Genomic DNA, 24796 nt, shown 5'->3' with positions numbered 1-24796 from the left:
AGGAAGAATGGACTTACTGGAATCCAAGTAAAATCTGGACAGGTAGGCCACAGGAAAGGTGAGAATCACGCTATCCCAGGCAATGGCAGCAGCAGGGTTCCTGACCCTGGCATGAGTGCTTTGCCCTTAACTCGACAGCTGAATTCCGCCTGTCAGTGCTTTATCTGATATGTTCCCAACTGTGTCTGAATCTCAAAGTTTTCATTTCAATTTCTTAGGACAGACATATCAAAGGCCACCACTGGGGCCAGATGGCCATCATATTTGGATCATTTGGGGACCACATGTCCAAAACGTTCAGTGTTCCCTATCAGTTTGCTGTAATATTATTACTGCAGCTAAGATGAGGTCAGGATGCCCAGAAGAGGTGAAGTCACCCAGAATCAGCATGTCTCTTTAGGAGACAGATAGGATGGTTGTGAGGGTTGAACAGCCTGGATGAGGGTTCCAGGGCCAGTTCAAGCTCAGGAGGTCAGAAGCCCCCGGCATTTGCTCCCTATCCTGGGGGAGTGGAGAAGATAGATTTCTGCCGGAAGACTGTTGCTGGGAAACCTAGGCCCCTAGTCATGAGGGGCTGCACTGGCAGGAGACACGGAATGAAGCCCAAGGTCTGCTTTATTTTCCAGTTGGAACCAAGGGAGCCAAAGATGGGCCCGATGGAAACAGGGGTCAAGTTTAACTCCTAAGGTCTAGGAGCTCCTACAACTTGGAGCAGCAGTGGATGGAGTGGTCTTGGGTTCTTATCTGGCCCCGTGTCTGAATGAGTGCTACCTTCCTACCTGACACAGATAAGCCTACCTTCTTGGGAGATAGAGCCATACTCAAACCTCAGCTCCACCTTGCATTTTCAGTATGACCTTTGAACACTTTCTTCTTGAATCTCAATTGTTCTCATCTGCAAAACAGCCATAATAACAGAGTTGGGGAGCAGGCAAATGCTTGACAAATGTCAGCCATTATTTATAAATGGTAGACCTCTCTAGAGCAGAAGCCACATTTTCTACTTCTGCTGCTCTCCAGGGCAGCTTAACATTATACTGGTGCACTCAAGTTATGTGTGGAATAACATCTACATTTTTGTCTCTAAGCCTAGACTACATTTGCCAACCTTTTTCTGCTCTCTGGGGAACTTACCCTCCAAACTTCTAGTATCATATTGAAGACCACAGGTCCTAAGGCTTGAATGCTTGGTTTTTAATTCCAGTTCTGTTGCTCATTAGCTGTGTGACTTTCAGAATAATATTTATTTATTTACCTCTTGGTGCCTCAGTTCCCTCACTGGTTAAAAAGGAAAGTAACATCCCCTACTTTTTAGCCTTATTTTGAGGAGTAAATGAATTTATATATGTAAAATGCTGAGAAAAGTGCCTGGCAATCTAAGTACTCAGAATTCATTACTATTATTTTCACAGCACAGGGGGTTGCAAATGAAAATATCTGTGGTTGTCAGGCACACAATATAGAAAATGAAGCAGTCCGGGTGAACACAAAACCATAGCAAAAGCTTTGTGTATGTGGCTTGAGAGAGGCAGGCATTTAGCATAGTGCCTGAGGTGCTTCTTGTCTACATCCCACCTTGCAGTGCCTGGGTTCAAGTTCTGGCTCCACATCCAATTCCAGCTTCCTCCAAATTCATGCTCTGGGAAGCAGCAGATGGTGGCTCAGGTAGTTGGGTTTTTGCCACACACATGGAAGACCTGGATGGAGTTCCCAGTTCCCAGCAGTGGGCTGCCCTAGCCCTGGCTGTTGTGGGCATTTGGGGGGAGTAAAACTAGCTTTAGGCACTCTCTCTGCAGTTAAAAAAAAAGGCACTGGGCACTTGCTTTAGGCCATGGAGTTGTGGGCAGTGACGGTTCATGGCATGTTCTGCCTAAATCTACTTCACAAGTGATTGATGCCATGTGGGAGAGAGTTGTTTTCAAGAGACAGTGATAATCAGGGATGCGAAGGGTATGTAACTTCTCCCAGGTTTTGGTTATTGGCTATTCATTCATTTACTTTGACATCATGATGAGGACTAACCCAAATATCCCAAGGCCCAGTTTGGCTTCCTTTGTGCCCTGCTTTGTGTTCTGACTCTTCCAGTTGTGATCTCCCCTTGCTATTGCATCATCAGGTTTGTTAAAGATGTGTTGGGTGTCTGGGACTGTGGTGTCCAAAGAGAGGGAGTAAGACATGGGGGTTTCACATGTCAGACACCCTGAGAGCCTAGAATGCTCTTTCTCAAGGAGGAAGGCAGCGCGGGGAGCCTTCCTTACAGGTGTACACACATACACACACATACACACATGTACACACACATACATGCATACACACACACACACACACATGCAGAATGCCCCGTGATCTGGAGGGAGAAATGGAAGAGATGCAGCTACAGCCCAGGAATGTGAAAGCTTGCTGGAAAACCGCTGGAAGCTAGGAGAGAGGTAAGGAACCAATAACCCGCGCCCAGCCTCCAGAAGGGACCAGCCCTGCTGGCACTGTCATCTTGGCCTTCCAGCCTCCAGAACTTTCAGATGATCCATTCCTGCTGCTTAAGCCACAGTTGGTGGCACTTTGTGTGGCAGCCTTAGCAAGCTTGTGCATAGGTAAGTATGGAACTTGTGTGTGTTTAGTTTTGCTTCTGCATCTAGGTGGGGAGCTCCTGGAAGAAGTGACTGTTTCAGAGGTCAGTCTACCTCATCCACCCAGAACCGTGTCTGTTTGAGAGCAATGTTTGACAAATGAATGAGTGAATTCAACACAGCAGCCAACCTTGTTATTGACAGACAGACTTCTGGGTGCGATCGACTTGATGCCGTGAGATGAGAAGGCTTAGTAAGCTGGACTTTGTCATTGCCTGTCTTCCTGCTTGACTTTAGATGCATTTTTAAACATCCCATAGCAGGATTTCCACATCTAAAATGGGATACAATTGTCCATTCTGGGACAGTGATTATGAGGATGAGGTAACATCGGGTATGTCAAGTGCTTTGACAGTACTGCCTGGGCCTTAGAAGACTCTAAGTGATAGCCATGCTATGAGTTGAAATGAAGATTCAGAAGGTGTTTTGCTTAGCCAGCTGGTGCCCGTGAGAGAGTAACATAACCAGCAGTGCACCAGCAGTGGTGGGGAAGAACTGATTGACCCTGGAGTCAAAACTGCATGGCTGAGTGTTGGAAAAGTGACTAACAGCAGCCTGGGTATGTTCAGCACAGGGACAAAAATTTCAATATTCCTACGTAGCCTCTGACTGCAACACCATGCTAATTAGACTTGAATTTTGATGAAGAAATATTCAATTATATTTTAAGTGCCCCTAAGAAGACAGGGAAAATTATAAAACATTTTAGAAAGATTGCCATCAAAATACATGGGCATATTGGCATTCAAATGAGGAGAAAGTGCTTGTAGGGTGCATATCATTTCTCATGTCTGATAGGTAAGTGAGATGCTGTTCCACGAACAAAGTCTGAGCTTGTATCCTGGAGGCGTCCCTGGCCTTGTAGAGGGTGAACTCCTGGAGGGGCTGCCCTCCCCTGTGGCCCAGTGAGGCGGAGGGTCCTGGGGTTCCTGTGATGTGACTGTGAATCCATGCATGAGCTAGCATGGAGGAAAGCTGCCTGAATCCTAGCGCTCTCCCACCCGAACACAACAGTTCTTGTGACGGTGAAATATATTTAAATACAAATTTTTTAATGTATTAAGAAGGCTGAATATATTTGACTTATTTAGATTTAAATATTTATTTGGATTAATTAGAGCATTTAAATATTTAGATATAATTTAGATTTAATTAAAATATAATTTTGTTAAATCCAAAGTAGCTGTTTGCCTTTAAGTGTTTTTCTTGATCGATGAACAAAGAGTGAAGGGGCTTGTGAAAATTGGCTTGCGGGTTAGGAGCTGTGTCTTGTATAAAATTCTCTGTACTAACAATAGTAATGGGAATGGGAAGTCACCCGTGGGGGCACTTTGTGGGGCATCGTTCAAGTATTTCGTCACGAACTCTGATCACCATCCTATAACATAGGGAATAAGTTATATACAGGGGAGGAAAAGGAGACCTGGAGGGGTGAAACGGTTTCCCAAGTCTCCTGGCTGGGAGGGATGGGGCAGAAGGGCTGCCAGGTTTTTCAAAGCCACTTAAATACTGCACCAGGTGGATGGGTGGGGCCCATCATTTATGAGAGTATTTCAAAAGGTTCATGGAAAATGCAATGACAAGAAAAGTGGATTTTGGTGCACACATTTTCTGAAATCCATGCATATGAGGGGGGCTTCAAAAAGCTCTTGAAAAGTGCATACTAGGAAAAAAAACTATGTATAGACTTCATTTTTTGGCAATACAATAAACTCATTTTTTAAATTACATTTTTCCACAACTGTTCTGAAGTATTCTCAGACACTGAGTACCCACCAGCTTCCGGCACCGGGCCAAGTGTTTTTACTTACTTAACTCAGTTCATCATCGCCGCCGCCCAACCCCATTGCAACCTGCTCTTCCCCTCTCAAGACCACAGCTTCGTTGGGTACCCAGGCGGCAAGCAAGGTCCTGCCCTTCTGGACTTTGCAGGATGCCAGCTGCAGCCTCCAGTCCCGGGAGAGGCCAGGCAGCTGCCTCGTCTGAGTTCCTGCGGCTCAGGCAGAGTTGGAGGGCAGGCAGGGCACGGAGGAGACCCCCAGAGGCCCGGTGAGCATGTGCTCGGCCCTCCAGAATCCCATCCAGGTGTGAGGCGGCACAGCTGGCTCTGTGAGCTGAAAGCAGCATTGAGGAGCCCAGGGAGGAAATCAAGGCATCTGTTCCCCTCAGAGCCGCAGTCGGCTCCTCTGTGTTACTTCTTGGTAAGCATGGGCGCCCTCCCTGCAGCTGGCGACTGAGAGGGCGGGGAGGCAGTTAGGGGAGCGGTGATGCACAACTTTGTCCTCCTGCACTGGGCCACCTATTACTGCCCAGTGTCTGTATTAGGTGGCACCAGCCCCGTTTCTGTTTGGGCATAGTTGTAGTGTGCAGGTGTGGTTTTATTTTCATCCAGTTGACAAATTTGCAGCGTCCCCCTCACCCCTTCATTTACTTGCTGATTTTTATCATATGAGGCAAGCTGCTCCATCCAAGTGGGACATCAAGTCAAGGTTTGGGTTATTGAAGGGATAAACAAAGCAAAACTTCAGCGAACACCTTAGAATTGACCTCACGTGCCTAGGTAACTCAGACCCGCATCATGCCAAGGCAGATGCCCCGGAGCACAATCTGACCCCAGTGACCCCTAAATCAAAGGAACCTCAAAATTATTTTTGTCTTTGGTTCATGGTGAACTCTGAGACTGGCTCTATGTACCTCTCTTCACTGCTGTTTAGTGTGTTCCCAGTCCCTTGTCTCCTGGATGGGGACAGGAAGAAGAGGTGGGAGGAAGGACCAGAGACTGGAACACCCAAGGCTCACTGGATACAATTCAGTAAGTGGTCTGTTCTTCTTATTTTTTAAAAGATTTATTTATTTATTTGAAAGGCAGAGTTGCAGAGAGAAGGAGAAACAGAGAGAGAGAGAGAACCTCCATCCGCTGGTCCCTTCCCCAAGTGGCCGCTACTGCCAGGGCTGGGCCAGAATCAAAGCCAGGAGCCAAGAGCTGCTTCTGAGTGGAGCAGAGGCACAAGCACTTGGGCCATCCTCTGCAACTTTCTCAGGCACATTAGCAGGGAGCTGGATCAGAAGTGGAGCAGCTGGGACTCGAACCAGCATCCATATGGGATGCCTGCATCACAGGTGGCAGCTTTACCTGCTACAACACAACGCTGGCCCCAAGTAGCCTGTTCTTTAGCTTCCTGTTTTTGTTGTTGGTCATACACAAGCTGATGTTTATACTTGCAAGGCTTTGTTCTAGGTACCTTTGAATTCTCCCCTACTTTTATATCCTTGGCAGTTAAAATGATAGCTGACTTCAGGGTCACACCTTCAAACTCTGGTCCGAGCCCTCATCCTGTGCCCTTATCACAGTGCTCCATGCTGTTTCTTATTTTGCATATTTTAAGTTACATAGTTGTCATAACCCTCAACAAAATGTGGAGTTACTCCCGTCTTTGTCGGTCTGCTGAGAACCTAAGGCTCAAGAAGGCAAAGAAAAGTAAAGGTGAAGTAGATTAAACTGCAGTTAAGCCCAGCTACTACTGCTGGGGCTGCTGCCGCTGCCGTTACCAGAGCACCGCCAACTCCGGCGTGAGACCATTGACTGTTTCCTTCACTGTGGCATCCCAGTACCTAAGACTGGTGCTGATTAAATACCTGTTTGATGAATGGATGAATCCAAAAGCCATGCTCCTTCCAGGTGCTATGCTCTCAGGCAGAGCTGTATGTGCAGGTGGACTTGAGTACCCCGGGAAAATGTATACAGCCCGGGCGTGCCACTCCCCACGAGGGTCTGCTCACTGTTCAGCCTCCGGACCTAACTTTCACTGCCTACAGTATATTTTTCAATTTGGCAAGGAAATCCATGAAATACAGATATGCCAATGAAATAAAGATTCATCCAAGTTTTATGCATTTTAGTTTTTGGAAATAGTTGGAAACCACTATAATTTAATATTTCCGCCAAGGTCTAGAAAGTATGTGAATGCATTTATTAAATCTAAATTAGATTGTTACACCTGGTATGCTTCTGTGATGTCCTGAGTTACAACACATCAAAAAGAAGGTGTAGTTCAAGGAATGAAAAATTAGGGAACATTTTTTTCCTCTGTGTAACTTGTCCACTGCACCTGCTCTCCAAGGGCAAAACAAGTTTTGATTTTTTTCTTGCAGGGTTTCCTTCTGCTCTGTTGGTGGGGCTGGCTCACACTGCTCCCTGTGCTATGGCTCCGGGGATACTGGGCTGACCTGATGCTCTCTGGGCCTGTCCAGGGTGTTTTTCTGACAGTGATCTCTGCACCTGCTAGGGCAGCATCAGTGGGAAGTGATTGAGCAGCCTTAAATGCCTTCCTTCTAGTGTGAGAGGAGATGTAAAACTTCAAAAAATTTCTTAATTGACAAAAATTATATATATTTATGGTTTATAATGTTTTGAAATATGTGAATGGTAGAATCAAGCTGGTTATATATATTTCATAATTGTCATTTTTTGTGGCAAGAATACTTACAAATCTAACTTTTTTTAAAGATTTATTTTATTTATTCGAAAGTCAGAATTACACAGAGAGAGGAGAGACAGAGACAGAGAGAAAGGTCTTCCATCCGCTGGTTCATTCCCCAGATGGTCGCAAAGGTCGGATCTGCGCCGATCCAAAGCCAGGAGTCAGGGAGCTTCCTCCTGGTCTCCCACGTGGGTGTAGGGGCCCAAGGACTTGGGCCATCTTCCACTGCTTTCCCAGGCCATAGCAGAGAGCTGGATCGGAAGAGGAGCAGCCAGGACTAGAACTGGCACCCATATGGGATGCCTGCACTTCAGGCCGGGGTGTTAACCGTTCACTGGGCCACAGCGATAGCCCCTAACTGTGGTTTTTAAGTATAAGATACACTGTCCGGCACCGTGGCTCACTAGGCTAATCCTCCCCCTAGCGGCGCCGGCACACCAGGTTCTAGTCCCGGTCGGGGCGCCGGATTCTGTCCCGGTTGCCCTTCTTCCAGGCCAGCTCTCTGCTGTGGCCCAGGAGTGCAGTGGAGGATGGCCCAAGTCCTTGGGCCCTGGACCCCATGGGAGACCAGGAGAAGCACCTGGCTCCTGCCTTCGGATCAGCGCAGTGCGCCGGCCGCAGCACGCTGGCCGCGGCAGCCATTGGAGGGTGAACCAGCAGCAAAGGAAGACCTTTCTCTCTGTCTCTCTCTCACTGTCCACTCTGCCTGTAAAAAAAAATACACTGTCATTAACTGGAGACATCGTGTCATATAGTTGATCTCTTGATCAATGTTGTAGCGTTTGGCCAACATCTGCCAATCGGCTGCCCTTCCACCCCATTCCCTGGTAACCATCAGTCTACTCTCTACCTCTATGAATTCCATTTTTAAGTACTCCATATGCAGATGAGGTCACGTGGGATATGCCTTTCTGCGCCTAATTTCATTTGGTGTCATGTTCTTCAGTTCATCCACGTCGTTGCAGGCGATAGGATCTCCTTTTTATGACTGAATAATCTTCCGTTGTGAATAGAACATGGTTTCTGCATCTATTCCTGTGTTGATGGACACTTTGGTTGCTTCTGTACCTTGGCTATGGTGGATAATACTGCAGTGGTTACTGGAGTGCAGGTGCTCCTTCCACTACTGATCTCATTTTCTCTGGGGTATGCACACGGTAGTGGGATTGCTGGATCATATGAGCAGGGATTCAGGTCGTCTTGAACAGGGTATTGGAATCGGATATACTTAGTCCTTGGTTCCTGCTCAGTCATGAGCTGAGTGAGCTCAGGCGAATCATTAAGCCATCACTTTTTGTAGTGTTGAGAAAGAGATGCCGAAACGTAACCTTTAGCATGGCCAGGTGAGGGAGAAGGGTAAAGAGTATTTTCTGCCTTTCCAATGCTGTCACCCTGACCCCAGGTAACACTGACAAGTGCCCCAGGAGGGCCTGAGAGTGTAACCCTTGGCTGAAACTTTTTGCTCTATTTTAAACATTTCTGCAGAGTTTGCATTTTATCCCACAATACACCCAGTACTTGCTGTGCTATGGAAGGTTGCTCTCTGCCCCCACTATTTGGGACAGAGAATTGACCCTGTGTATTGTGTGCATCCTATGTTGCCCTGTGACCCTTGGCTTCAGCTGCCCATCACCATCACTCTCCCACTCCTGGTTGCTTTCAGTAGCACGGGGGTCTAAGAAAGCGCCAGCACGGCACCTGGTCTTGGTAGGGTTTCTTTAATGCTGCTTTAAAATCGCTCCAGGAATAAAGACTGGAGAGGCCACAGGTAAAGGGCTCTTTGGAGGATACCTGTTTGCCCTTTCCCTGCCCCCAACCTGCTGCTCCTCTGCCAGCTTCCCCTACGGGACCACGCACTTGCCGCTTATTGAGTTTGTCAGCATTTCCCCCATGGATCCCAGGCCGGCTAATTAGCCTTCCTGCCTCATTGCTGAAGCCACAGGGCACTGCCAGACCAGCACTTTTGCACGTGGCATCTGCTGAAGGAAAGCAAGGCCAGGTCTTTAACCCTGTGCTTGTCAGCTCTGTGGTCTGTGGGGAGTCTCATCTGCAGGCAGATGTTGAGGGTGCACCTGCATGAGCCTGTGGGATGCGGTGTGGGTTCTGCTCATGGAAGAGTTGTTTCCCTGGATGGTCAGGACTGGTCGGGGCAGTGACTGAAGCCAAAGCGGCTCATCAATACTGACCAAGGCTTAGTGGGGTGGGGCTGGGTAACCAAAAATAATACTCTGATGCAGAAAAATTGCTGTATTTTTTGTCATTTAATTGGGCCTTTTGGTTTGAAAGAAGTCAAGATCACACAAAAAATGATCAGACTTGGCATAAGACTGTTCTTTCTTCCGCTGAGGTGTAAATTTCAAGATGTCACAGCCTGATGCTGACAGTGGGTCACGGCACCAGCAACCCCCTAAGCTTCCCCAGCTCTTGAACCCTCCTGCTAGTGCAGACCCTGGTTCTTGCTGACGGGCCCTCGTGTGTTCTCAGGAGCACCCAGGGAGTGCCTTGGGTGAGTTTGTAAGCAATCCCGGTAGGCTTCTGCTGGGCACTGCTGCTGTGGGCTGCACTGGGTCAGCACAGGGTTTCTGCCTCTGCTGGGTATCCGCACGTCCAGACGGCACTGCTCCTGCACTTGGCCCCCACGGCCATCTTCTGCGGAGCAGCAGTGTCCCTCCTAAGTGAGTACTTTCCCTCCCACTGAGACATCATTTTTTTTTAAAGATTTATTTATTTATTTGAAAGTCAGAGTTACACAGAAAGAGAGGAGAGGCAGAGAGAGACAGAGTGAGAGACAGAGAGAGAGAGGTCTTCCATCTGCTGGTCCACTCCCAAATTGACTGCAACGGCCGGAGCTGTGCCAATCCGAAGCCAGGAGCTTCTTCTGGGTCTCCCACTCGGGTGCAGGGTTCCCAAGGACTTGGGCCATCTTCTGCTTTCCCAGGTGAGGCATCTCTAAGACCCCAGGTATGCCCAGCTGCTGAGCAAGTCAGATTGTGGTGATGCTGGGGGCCATGGCTCTCTCTCCACCTTCTGCTTCCCGAAGCAGCCTTGGCTGCACCTGCTGCCCTAGAGAGTAATCGAGTGGAAAGCGCTTTCAACTTCATGCCAGCTCTCCTGCCCCTGGGGGATCAGGAGAGTGTGAGGACAGGTCAGGGTGAGGAGTTCAAACTGGGGTTTGCAGCCTGAGTCTCCTGATAAGAAGCTGTGTGTGCTCAGGAAAGTTTGTTGCTTATTTGAGCTTCAAAACTTTAACTCAGGAAATAAGCACCAGAACAATAGTACCGAAGTCAGGACTGTTTGGCAGTTAAATGAGCCAATGCATGCAAAACTAGTGTATACAGTAAATGCTCTGTACTCTAGCAGATATTAATGAGTGAATGGGCTCAAATGATACAGCATAGAGGCTGGGCAGGGGCAGGGATGTGGGGATGTGACACACTCCAAACCTCTGTTCTCACGCGGAGACCTTGATAAACAAAGTTTGCTAAACATGCTTTTCCTTGTCTACCTCCTTCTCTTAGGGAGGCTAAAATTGCCAAGAGACTGCCTAGTACTTTCCCTAGTATTTACAACAAGCTCCTAAAGGGAGTCACTGACTCTTCAAAGGTTCTAACACATGCCTGAGTCCTAGAGCTCCCACAATTTAATCTTAATATGGGGCCTGCTGCTCCTGTTCTACCCTCTGAGTGTCTGTCCATTCATCCATCCAAGAACAGTATCTATTTGCTGTGTGTGTGTGGGGGGGGGGGGATATGGGTATGTGTGAGAACACTCCAAAAGTCTGTGGAACATGCAATTAATATATAAGTTTATTTTGGTGCAAAAAAGTTCTTGAAATCCCTGCAAGCATTGTCCAATGGCAGAAAGTGTGGGGAGCAACTCGGACTATACTGTTACTGGAATTAAGACTTATTCTATGCATCTGCTCTCCCACTGTGGGGAGCAACTCGGACTATATTGTTACTGGAATTAAGACTTATTCTATGCATCTGCTCTCCCACAGTATGGCGCTGGGAGAGGAGAGGGCAGCTTCTACGCAGCTGCCTCCAGTTCAACCAATAAACTGTAGGACCTACTCCTGATTGGAGGAGAGCAGCGTACTCGGCGTGTGGGCAGCCGAGTTAGGATTGGCGGAGGAGGACTATAAAGGAGGAGAGAGACGGCATTCACCAGGAACATCTATGGGGAACATCTAAGGGGAACATCTAAGGGGAACACCTGTGCAGCCCCCGAGAGAGCCGGCCGGCGGTGTGCCGCTCCCCCGCGGAAGTGGGGAAAGTGGCCAGGGGGAACCGCCCTTCCATGGAGGTGGAAGGGACAGTAGCCAACCCGGGAAGAACCAGCAGCAAACCCGGGGAGGGCCGAGCAGACGAAAGAACAGCGCAGGGTCCTGTGTCGTTCCTCCGCGAAGAGGGGGAGCGACAGAAAGCAAGAGAGTAAGGGAAGTGGCAAGTGAGAGAGACCAAGAGGGGGCAGAACTCTCCACTCTACCAAATGCACCTGAATCCACTGATGAGGGTGAGGACATGAATCTGTTCATGAGGATGGCACCCTCATGACCTAATCACGCTTAAAAGTCAATGCCATTGCTTAGGGGATTCAATTATAAACACATGAGCTTCACCACATTCAAACCACAGCAGCAACTGGGTTCTTTGACGTTTACTTAAAATCCCCACTGTGAGCAATGTTGTGTGGTGGGCTCCATGAGAGGGTGCAGATGAAGGACTTGGTACCTCACACTCAAGAAAATGTATCTGAATGTGGCACCAAAGAACTTGGACTTCCCTCGGAAGGCCTAGTCTGATACCAAAGTCGTGGGCTTATCCCTCTGGGAGATGAGGGGAGGTCCCCCTGCCCCAACTGTCTTGTAGAGCCACTGTGAATACACTGATGTCTCCAACAGGCCCCCTGTGGGCTCTGACTTTGCAGGCAATGAGCACACATTCTGTTTCATTCCACCTACAGCATAGACCAGAACTTTCCACCATTACACGGTTCTGCTATCATAGGAGACGACTCTGGGGGATAATGAACCCAGACACGATAGGGCTAGGGTTGGGGTGTGGAATGTGGGTATCTCCTGGGGAAACCTCATGCTTTCAAGTCTTCCAGCAGCACTAGGGTGCCCAGAGAGCACACAGAGTGAGCCTTTCCCTGTATCTCACACTCAAACCATCCTTGCCTGAAGCCCAGGAGCTGTTCAGCTTGCAGAGGCTGACAGTTCTGAGTGCAATGGAATGGCTGACGGGTCCAGAGAAGGGCTTGTTTCTTCCAGAATGCATTGCCAACCATGCCCCGACACTTGAGTAATGTTGTGTGGATGCTTTATATTCTCCTGTAGATGTTCCTGTATTGTATAGACTTTGTTGCATACTTAAGTTCTTTTCCGCTACCTATCTTTCTATTCCTTCTTCTCAAGGAAGCATATGGTTAGGTGTTAGGAAGGATCCTTGGGGTAATCCTACAAAGGATTTGAAATCCCTGGCAATGGCCATATGAATGGATTTTTCCTTCCTTTTTTGTTTTCTATCATTATTTTAACAGACATAAAAATTATATCATTTATGAGGTACTACGTGATAATTCATTACATGTATGTTTTGTATATCCAAGCTAGGTAAATATATGTATCCTTTCAAGCATTTAACATTTCTTTCTAGTGGGATTCTTTTCTTTCTAAGGGCTACAGAGGGTAATTATACGTTGTAACCTTTGTTCTTAGACAAGGTAGGCCAAGGCCACTGCATCCTGTAAGTTACAGGAGCAAAAATAGAGAACTTCTATACATTCTCTGATTGGGGCCTCACTATTTAACCATATTTTTAAAAATGATTTTTTTTAATTTATTTGAGAGGCAGAGAGAGAGGTCTTCCATCCTCTGGTCCACTCTCCAGTGAGTAGTTCATGGCTACAATGGCTGGACCTGGGCAGATCCGAAGCCAGGAGCCAGGAGCTTCTTTTGGATCTCCCACATGTGTGCAGAGGCCTAAGCACTTGGGTCATCTTCTTCTGCTTTCCCAAGCACATTAGCAGGGAGCTGGATCAGAAGTAGAGCAGCCAGGACTTGAACAACAATAAAAATAAGGGATGCTGGAGGCGGAGGCTTAACTTACTATGCCACGGTGCTAGCCCCTACTTAACCACATTGTAACACACACATGTACACTCAGATAAGGAAAAAATAGTCCCTGTATATTTCTGAAATAAAGCGAAGAGTATTGTCATATAATTTCCATTAAGGGGAAATTTAGTTTTAAAGCAAAATTTAAAAGGTTTCTGATGAACATGTAATAGCTGTACATTTTTATGGGGTACAGGCAATATCTCAACCCACATGTACGGTGCAATGAGGTAACTGTAGTTCACATGAATATATTATATACTGTATAAAGAACAGGAAGACAGGGGCTGGTAGGTTTCAAACATCAAGAGCAGAGAAGTAAATGGAGATTGATTTCTGCTATGGGATCATAATCTTTTTTCCAGAATCTCCAAATTGAATGATTGCAGGATTTGGGCAGTAGCTCCATGTGGGTTTCAGACAAAGGTAAGACACCAGGGGTGGCACACATGCCACACTCAGAGTCAAATCAATCTTTAAACATTCCTGGCCAAATAACTGTGGGCTCTTCTGAGCAGCAAATCCTGGGGTCTTGGATCCCCACCTTGCCCTGCTACAGAGCCCTCCTGGATTCTCCTGCCTTGGTCTCTCCCTCTTGTGTTCAGCTGGCCTTGGTTGTTTGCAGAGTTCTTTTGGTCCCCTGCCCATTTTATCCTGCAGGGTCCCAGGGTTGTTCAACTAAGCTTGAAATTCTTCAAATACTGGGGCAGGCAGATATGAACTTAAATTTCAACTCCATCAGTCCTGGCTGAATGGTCTAGCTGTTTAAATTCTTGGAAGTTCAGTTTCCTGATCTGTAAGCCTTGAATAATGATCCCCTCTTGAGAGGTTATGTAAGGACACAGATAGAACATAAGGCCCTTAGCAAGTGCCTAGCAAATGACATGTTTAGTAAGTGCTGCTGGTGGTGGTGATTTGTACCTACCATCTACTCATTCATCGGACATTATGTTTGTACATCCCTGCTCACTACCAGAGTAGGAGCTCAGCTTGTGTTGGGTGAATGAGTCAAGTCAAAGGGAACAAATCCTTCCCTGGGTCATGGGATAGTCTGGAGTCAAAGGCAGGGTACAGGCTTGGCGATTACCAAGAGGGAGCTCGGATATGGGGAGCAGCCATCAGGGAGGACTAACTAGCTGGGATCCAGGTCCGTCTGGGCCCATGACCTCACTCTGATCTCTGCCTGGCTATGGCCCAGATCACAGAGGAACACTCGTGTTCTGGCCTGGAAGACAGAGTGAGGGTGGCCTCTGCAGAGCTTTGTGCCTGCACAGCCCATTTCCATATGACTGGAGGCACTGGTATTAGAAGGAAATGCCTCAGCCGGAGCTGTGGCTCACTTGGCTAATCCTCTGCCTGTGGCGCTGGCACCCGGGGTTCTAGTCCTGGTTGGGGTGCTGGATTCTGAACCAGTTGCTCTTCTTCCAGTCCAGCTCTCTGCTGTGGCCCAGGAGTGTGGTGGAGGATGGCCCAGGTCCTTGGGCCCTGCACCCGCATGGGAGACAAGGAGGAAGCACCTGGCTCCTGGCTTCGGATCGGCACAGTGTGCTGGCCAAAGCGGCCATTTGCGGGGTGAACCAACAGAAAGGAAGACCTTTCGGTCTCTCTCTCTCACTGTCTAAATCTGCCTGTCAAAAAAAAAAAAAAAAAAAAAAAAAAAAAAAAAGAAAGAAAGAAAAAAAAAAGAAAAAGAAAAAAGAAATGCCTTGAGCATTTCCAACCCTTGTCTTCCTTCCGGAACCTCCAGGGTGGGTGTCGGAGCCTTCCAGCTGGAATTCCCTTGTATCTGCCAAACTCCTGCTCTGATCTGCAGGGCTTCCCCGGGCTCCAGTCCTGGTGCCTCCAGAGCGATCTTCCCCCAGCAGCTTGGTGCTTCCACTTTCAGCTCTTTGCTTTCTCTGAGAACAGCTTTTGTAGTTAATGAGGTTCCCCCTAGTTCTCTAGTTAGATGACTAGGGAAAGGTTTAGTAACCATGTGGCTATCTATTTGTACTTGACTGGGCTTCTCAGCCCTTCCTCCCAAAGTTCTTTCATGACCCTTTTATTTTTCACCACGGCAGCCAGCCAAGTCTGTCTCTGAGATGGTTATTTTACCAACACAGAGTCTCAGTGTGAAGAATCAAGAACAACATTGTTGGAATGTTTGGCTTGGAGACCAAATGTCTGGCAGCTCAGTTAATGCTTATCTGGATTTACCTAATGTTCTGAAGTTCTCTCTCTCTCATTCTCTTTCAAAGACATTTATTTGACATGAGATGAGATTGATTTTCCACCCACTGCTTCACTCCCTAGATGGCTACAACAACCAGGACTGGGCCAAACTTAAAAGCCAGGAGCCAGGAACTCATCTGGGCCTTCTACATGGGTAGAACTCATGTTCTTGGGCCATCATCCACTGCTTCTCAGGCACATTATCAGTAATCTGGATTAGAAGTAGAAGAAGGGGGCCTAGCACTGTGGTTTAGCAGCTTAAGTTGCCACCTGCAAAACTGGCATCCCATAGGGGTGTCAGTTCGGGTCCCAGCTGCTCCACTTCTGATCCAACTCCTTGCTAATGCACCTGGGAAAGCAGCCAAAGATGACCAAAGTGCTTGGGCCCCTGTACCCATGTAGGAGACCAGGAAGAAGCTCTGGGCTCATGGCTTTGGCTTGGCCCAGCCCTGGCTGTTGAGGCCATTTAGGAGTGAAACAGTCCATGGAAGATCTTTCTGTCTCTCTAACTTTGGCTTTTGAATAAATAAAAAATAAAGACTAAAAAAAAGAGGAAGAAGAGTAACCAGGACTCAGACTAGCTCTCTGAGATGGGATGTAGGCATCCCAAGTGGAGGTTAACCTGCAGCAACACAATGCCCACTGCCTTAAGGGTTTTCTCAACATTAAAAAGGAGCCTAATATTAATGCTTGCAAGGAGTATTCCCTTCTTATGTATCCCATTGATCACAGAACTCTGCATCTCAATTTAGTAAGTCATTCTTAAACAGGTATTGAGCCCAGTATCGTGCTGTTTGCTCTAGGGATGGGGGCGGCTGGAGCAGCCTTCAAAGAGTAGGGGCTCGAGCCCCACCCCAGGATCTCTGGGCATCAAAAGCCTTTCTGTGTGGTAGATTGTAAGACACAGCCAAGGGTGAGAGCAGCTCTGAGGACAGTGTACTCACACAGCACCTGTTGCGCACCTGGCCATTACAGAGCCTTCCGGTAGCCATGTCTCAACCTTCCTAGTTGAGTGACTACTGTGGTTTGGACAGGATTTGGCTTCCAAACTCATGGTGGGTTTCAAGGCCCAAAGTCATAAGTTGATAGTACTAAGAGAGTGGAAACTTAATCCAATGATGATGTTTAGGAGGTAGACCTAGGAGAGGTCCTCAGGTTATCCGGGGCATGAAGGTAGAAGGTAGTTTAGAGTGATGAAACTTTTGGCAAAATGTGAGATCCTTAGATGAGTTGCTTAAACCCTCCAAGCACAGGTGCAGCTTCACCTGAAAGTCAAATGCGCAGCCAGCTTTGAACCTCGATCTCTCTGGCTACAGAACCCATGCCTTTCCTACCCTGTAAAGCCATTTATGCCAGGAAGACATGAGGCCATGCATGAGTAAATGTCAAATTCTTTTTTTTTTTTTTTTAGTTTCTCCTTGAATTTCTTTTTTTTTTTTTAACTTTTATTTAGTAAATATAATTTTCCAAAGTACAGTTTATGGATTACAATGGATTCCCCCCACCATACTTCCCTCCCACCCACACCCCTCTCATCTCCTGCTCCCTCTCCCATTCCATTCACATCAAGATTCATTTTCAATTATCTTTATATACAGAAGATTGATTTAGTATATATTAAGTAAAGATATCATCAGTTTGCACCCACACAGAACATAAAGTGTAAAATACTGTTTGAGTACTAGTTATAGCATTAATTCACATTGGACAACACATTAAGGACAGAGATCCCACATGAGGAGTAAGTTTACACAGTGACTCCTGTTGTTGACTTAACAATTTGACACTCTTGTTTATGGCGTCAGTAATCTCCCTAGACTCTAGTCATGAGTTTCCAAGGCTATGGAAGCCTCTTGAGTTTGCTGACTTCGATCTTATTTAGACAAGGTCATATCAAAGTGGAAGTTCTCTCCTCCCTTAAGAGAAAGGTATCTCTTTCTTTGATGGGCTGTTCTTTCTACTGGGATCTCATTCGCAGAGATCTTTCATTTAAGTCAAATTCTTGACTCTGATTCCCTAAGCAGCTAGAAGAAAGAGGGAGAGATCAGTGGAGTTTGGAGAATATGTTCAAGATTTTGCTGAGGAACTGAGTCAAATGGGACTTGAGTGATCCTTGTGATGGACTTGGAGAACATAAGCAGTGGATGCTTCTTCCATTGCTGGTAGAAATGAAGGCTTTGCTTTACTAGTGCTTTCGTTGTAAACAGGTGTGTGTGTGTGTGTGTGTGTGTGTATGTGTGTATGATGGAGGGGGTAGAGACATGGTGGACGGTAGTGGATGGAGTTGTAGTTCACTTCCTACGCTGTACTTCCTGGAATTTGTGCTCCTTTAGGGGCTCATTTGCATCTTCAGCTTTATAAGCTTAGAACTTCAGTTGTTTCAATTGGCCAGGCTTTGAGGTTCCTGGGAGTGGATCTGTTGTGGCCAAATAAGACTCTGCCCCCAGGGGAGGAGGCATGCAGTGGTGTGGAAATTTACAATAGAAGTCCTCTCCAGCTGGAAGTCAGAAGCCAGCCATGTGCGGCAGCAGGGGTGGGACACTGCCTCCTGGGGGTGGCTCAGGAGCAGCGCCCTCAGGTAGATCGGCAAATTGCCTGTGGGGAGCCCAGAATAGGGGCAGAGAAGTTGGATATTCACCTGTGACGTTACTTCCTCTTTATCCTGAAGACAATGCTGCCTCTTTTAGAAGTGCTTGTTATTAGAACTGGACCTCCCCTTCCCTGTCCCCCACATTTAACTGGATGGGGTACTCAAAAGCATTTCTCCATGGCTTTCATTTTTCTGTTCTCCAATGTCTGATATATTATGGTGTGTCCATGTCTACTACATGATGACCACTTTATCAAGATAACTTATGATTAATCAGATATAACTGGGGGGCGGAGCCAAGATGGCGGAATAGTGAGGGCGCGCACCGATAGTCCGGGAAAATTTAGTTTAATAAAAGGGGAGTTACGGTAGCCGCAGAAAAAAAGAACCAGGAAAAAATTGCACGGGAATCGTGAATCGGAGGACCTACTGGGAGAACAAGGTCGCCCACCGCGCGGAAGCCAAGTCGCGGGACCGAGCCGCAGAAGCCCCAGGGTCGGCACGCCAGTGCTCCAAGGGGAGTGCACGCCACACAGACAACAGCGGGGAGACTTGGGACGCTCAGGGCTCCGAGTCCACACATCGGCGCTGGAAGGGGAGGTGAGCTCAATAACCCGAGACATTGGTGGGGAAACGGGGGTCAGAATCTAGAGGGGGGCCGGAAAGTGCAGCAAACTCACTACCGGAAAGAAGGAAAAAAAAGCTTCGGGGTTTCTCTTCCCCCTAACCCTGCAAAGGTTACAAGGCTGCAAGGCTTGAAGAGACAAAGAGCAGGCCTCCTCTCTGGATTTACATATCAATGGGGGAGAGCTAAGGAACTGAGTCACTACAATTCAGTAGCCTAGGCAACCCAGTGGGAGTCCAGAGGAGCCAAAGACTGGAAGCTAAATACCATCAATTCTGCACAGCCATGCCCTGGGGTGTTACTTACCCCCTGAATAAATAAAATAAATAAATAAATAAAAAGAGAGAGATTTACCACGCATAACCTGAGGGTGTCACCTTTGCACACCCTTAACCAGGAAGAACCAGGCAGAGCTCTCAGGCCGCACCCATCTCAAGCCTCCAAGGCTCCTCCAACAGCAGGCAGTCCACTTAACACGGACACAGTATAAAATAAAAAATAATAATAATAAAAAAAAAACGCACAGTGACGCAAGAAGAATTAACTATGCCAAGTAACAAACACAGAAATAGAGGGAGCAAGATCAACGATGACACTATGATGCCTCCAAATAAGCAAAACACCCCAAGCCAAGAGTATGAAGATGATGAGATAGAAGAAATGCAAGATACGGATTTCAAAAAATTTATGATAAGAACATTTAGAAGTTTTCAAAAGCAAATCCTTGAACTACAGAAATCCTTAATGGACAAGACTGAAAATCTCTCTCGTGAAAACGAAATTTTAAGGAAGAGTCAAAATGAAACTCAGAAACTAGTAGAACAGGAAAGTGTTATAGTGAAGAGAAATCAAAATGAAATGAAGAGCTCAATAGATCAAATGACAAACACATTAGAAAGCCTTAAAAACAGAATGGGTGAAGCAGAAGAGAGAATATCGGACTTAGAAGATAGAGCACAGGAAAACATACAGTCAAACCAGAGAAAAGAAGAGGAAATTAGAAACCTAAAAAATATTGTTGGGAATCTACAGGATACTATTAAAAAAACCAACATTCGAGTTCTAGGAGTTCCTGAAGGCATGGAGAGAGAGAAAGGATTGGAAGGCCTTTTTAGTGAGATACTAGCAGAGAACTTTCCAGGTTTGGAGAAGGACAGAGATATCCTAGTACAGGAAGCTCACAGAACCCCCAATAAACATGACCAAAAGAGATCCTCACCACGACACGTGGTAATTAAACTCTCCACAGTGAAACATAAAGAAAAGATCCTAAAATGTGCAAGAGAGAAACGTCAGATTACTCTCAGAGGATCTCCAATCAGACTCACAGCTGACTTCTCATCAGAAACCCTACAAGCTAGGAGGGAATGGCGAGACATAGCACAGGTGCTAAGAGAGAAAAATTGCCAGCCCAGAATATTATATCCTGCCAAGCTCTCATTTGTGAATGAAGGTGAAATAAAGACCTTTCATAGCAAACAGAAATTGAAAGACTTTGTGGCCACTCGTCCGGCCCTGCAAAAGATACTTAAAGATGTGCTACACTCAGAAACACAGAAACACGGTCATCAATATGAAAGAAGGGAAAGGAAGAACACCTACCAGTAAAAGAGCATGGGAAGCTCAAAGCATATACTAGAAAATATTTCTGGGAAAATGGCAGGGCAAAGTCACTACGTATCAATAGTCACATTGAACATTAATGGTCTGAATTCTTCAGTTAAAAGACACCGTTTGGCTAACTGGCTCACAGAACACAACCCAACTATTTGTTGCCTACAAGAAACACATCTCTCTAACAAAGAGGCATGCAGACTGAAAGTGAAAGGTTGGAAAAAGATATTCCATGCCAACAGAAACCAAAAAAAAGCAGGTGTAGCCATATTAATATCAGACAAAATAAACTTTAATACAAAAACTGTTAAGAGAGACAAAGAGGGACACTATATAATGATTAAGGGTTCAATTCAACAGGAAGATGTAACTATTATAAATGTATATGCACCTAATTACAGGGCACCGGTCTATTTAAAAGATATGCTAAGGGACTTAAAGGGAGATTTAGATTCCAATACAATAGTACTGGGGGACTTCAATACTCCACTCTCAGAAATAGACAGATCATCCGGACAGAAGATCAACAAGGAAACAGCAGATTTAATTGACACTATTGCCCAAGTGGATCTAACATATATCTACAGAACTTTCAACCCTACATCTACAGACTTCACATTCTTCTCAGCAGTGCATGGAACCTTCTCTAGGATTGATCACATACTAGGCCATAAAGCAAGTCTCAGCAAATTTAAAAGAATTAGAATCATACCATGCAGCTTCTCAGACCACAGCGGGATGAAGCTGGAAATTAGCAACTCAGGAAACCCCAGAAAGTATGCAAACACATGGAGACTGAACAACATGCTCCTGAATGAACACTGGGTCATTCAAGAAATCAAAAGAGAAATCAAAAACTTTCTGGAAGTAAATGAAGACAACAACACAACATATCAAAACTTATGGGATACAGCAAAAGCAGTATTGAGAGGCAAATTTATAGCAATAGGTGCCTATACCAAGAAATTGGAAAGGTACCAAATAAATGAGCTTTCAGCGCACCTCAAGGACCTAGAAAAACTGCAGCAAACCAAACCCAAATCCAGTAGGAGAAGAGAAATAATTAAAACCAGAGAAGAAATTAACAGGATTGAATCCAAAAAAACATTACAAAAAATCAGCCAAGCGAGAAGCTGGTTTTTTGAAAAAATAAACAAAATTGATACCCCATTGGCCCAACTAACTAAAAAAAGAAGAGAAAAGACCCAAATCAATAAAATCAGAGATGAAAAAGGAAATGTAACAACAGACACCACAGAAATAAAAAGAATCATCAGAAATTACTACAAGGACCTGTATGCCAGCAAACAGGAAAACCTATCAGAAATGGATAGATTCCTGGACACATGCAATCTACCAAAATTGAACCATGAAGACATCGAAAACCTAAATAGACCCATAACTGAAACAGAAATTGAAACAGTAATAAAGGCCCTCCCAACAAAGAAAAGCCCAGGACCAGATGGATTCACTGCTGAATTCTACCAGACATTTAAAGAAGAACTAATCCCATTTCTACTCAAACTATTCAGAACAATCGAAAAAGAGGGAATCCTCCCAAATTCTTTCTATGAAGCCAGCATCACCTTAATCCCTAAGCCAGAGAAAGATGCAGCACTGAAAGAAAATTACAGACCAATATCCCTGATGAACATAGACGCAAAAATCCTCAATAAAATTCTGGCCAATAGAATACAACAACACATCAGGAAAATCATCCACCCAGACCAAGTGGGATTCATCCCTGGTATGCAGGGATGGTTCAACATTCGCAAATCAATCAATGTGATTCACCACATTAACAGACTGCAGAAGAAAAACCATATGATTATCTCAATTGATGCAGAGAAAGCATTTGATAAAATTCAACACCCTTTCATGATGAAAACTCTAAGCAAATTGGGTATAGAAGGAACATTCCTCAATACAATCGAAGCAATTTATAAAAAACCCACAGCCAGCATCCTATTGAATGGGGAAAAGTTGGAAGCATTTCCACTGAAATCTGGCACCAGGCAGGGATGCCCACTCTCACCACTGCTATTTAACATAGTTCTGGAAGTTTTAGCCAGAGCCATCAGACAAGAAAAAGAAATCAAAGGAATACAAATCAAGAAGGAAGAAGTCAAACTATCCCTCTTTGCAGACGATATGATTCTGTACTTAGAGGATCCAAAGAACTCTACTAAGAGACTATTGGAACTCATAGAGGAGTTTGGCAGAGTGGCAGGATATAAAATCAATGCACAAAAATCAACAGCCTTTGTATACACAAGCAATGCCATGACTGAGAAAGAACTGCTAAGATCAATCCCATTCACAATAGCTACAAAAACAATCAAATACCTTGGAATAAACTTAACCAAGGACGTTAAAGATCTCTACGATGAAAATTACAAAACCTTAAAGAAAGAAATAGAAGAGGATACCAAGAAATGGAAAAATCTTCCATGCTCATGGATTGGAAGAATCAATATCATCAAAATGTCCATTCTCCCAAAAGCAATTTATAGATTCAATGCAATCCCAATCAAGATACCAAAGACATTCTTCGCAGATCTAGAAAAAATGATGCTGAAATTCATATGGAGGCACAAGAGACCTCGAATAGCTAAAGCAATCTTGTACAACAAAAACAAAGCCGGAGGCATCACAATACCAGACTTCAGGACATACTACAGGGCAGTTGTAATCAAAACAGCATGGTACTGGTACAGAAACAGATGGATAGACCAATGGAACAGAATTGAAACACCAGAAATCAATCCAAACATCTACAGCCAACTTATATTTGATCAAGGATCTAAAACTAATTCCTGGAGCAAGGACAGTCTATTCAATAAATGGTGCTGGGAAAACTGGATTTCCACGTGCAGAAGCATGAAGCAAGACCCCTACCTTACACCTTACACAAAAATCCACTCAACGTGGATTAAAGACCTAAATCTACGTCCTGACACCATGAAGTTATTAGAGAACATTGGAGAAACCCTTCAAGATATTGGCACAGGCAAAGAATTTCTGGAAAAGACCCGGGAGGCACAGGCAGTCAAAGCCAAAATCAACTATTGGGATTGCATCAAATTGAGAAGTTTCTGTACTGCAAAAGAAACAGTCAGGAGAGTGAAGAGACAACCGACAGAATGGGAAAAAATATTTGCAAACTATGCAACAGATAAAGGGTTAATAACCAGAATCTACAAAGAGATCAAGAAACTCCACAAAAACAAAACCAACAACCCACTTAAGAGATGGGCCAAGGACTTCAATAGACATTTTTCAAAAGAGGAAATCCAAATGGCCAACAGGCACATGAAAAAATGTTCAAGGTCACTAGCAATCAGGGAAATGCAAATCAAAAGCACAATGAGGTTTCACCTCACCCCGGTTAGAATGGCTCACATACAGAAATCTACCAACAATAGTTGCTGGAGAGGATGTGGGGAAAAAGGGACACTAACCCACTGTTGGTGGGAATGCAAACTGGTCAAGCCACTATGGAAATCAGTCTGGAGATTCCTCAGAAACCTGAATATAACCCTACCGTTCGACCCAGCCATCCCACTCCTTGGAATTTACCCAAAGGAGTTTAAATTGATAAACAAAAAAGCGGTCTGCACCCTAATGTTTATTGCAGCACAATTCACAATAGCCAAGACCTGGAACCAACCTAAATGCCCATCAACGGTAGACTGGATAAAGAAATTATGGGATATGTATTCTTTAGAATACTATACCGCAGTAAGAAACAACGAAATCCAGTCATTTGCAACAAAATGGAGGAATCTGGAACACATCATGCTGAGTGAAGTAAGCCAGTCCCAAAGGGACAAATACCATATGTTCTCCCTGATCGGTGACAACTGACTGAACACCAAAGGGGAAACCTCCTGAAGTGAAGTGGACACTATGAGAAATGGTGACTTGATCAGCATAGCCCTGACTGCTGATGGACAACTTAATACATTATCCCTCATAGTATTTTTTTTTTGTCTGTTCTACTTGATATGACTGGTTTAATTCTGTAATTATCACACAGTTATTCTTGAGTGTTGAAAATTAACTGAAATGTGATCCCTGTTGAACGTAAGAGTGGGAATAGGAGAGGGAAGAGATGTGTAATTTGGGGCATGCTCGGGCTGACTTGCCCCAATTGGTAGAGTTGGAAACATACCAGGGGATTCCAATTCAATCCCATCAAGGTGGCATGTGCCAATGCCATCTCGCTATTCCAGGTGATCAATTTCAGTTCACAATTGATCATAATGAAAGGACTGAGAGTCAAGGGGAGCACATGGGCAAGTCTAGTATCTGCTGACACCAACCGATAGAATGGATAGAGGGGAGAGTGGTCCAGCATGGGAAGTGAGATGCTCAGCAGACTCATAGAATGGCGGAGGTCCTAAATAGCACTCTGGCCTCAGAATCAGCCCTGAAGGCACTCGGATCTGGCTGAAAAGCCCATGAGAGTATTTCAGGCATGGAAAGCCAAGACACTCTGGCAAAAAGATCTCTGTGAGTGAGATC

Source organism: Oryctolagus cuniculus, chromosome 15 (genome assembly GCF_051225735.1).
Source record: "Oryctolagus cuniculus isolate XC-2025 breed Fujian yellow rabbit chromosome 15, ASM5122573v1, whole genome shotgun sequence".
Taxonomy (NCBI): domain Eukaryota; kingdom Metazoa; phylum Chordata; class Mammalia; order Lagomorpha; family Leporidae; genus Oryctolagus; species Oryctolagus cuniculus.
This window is presented reverse-complemented; position numbering follows the sequence as displayed.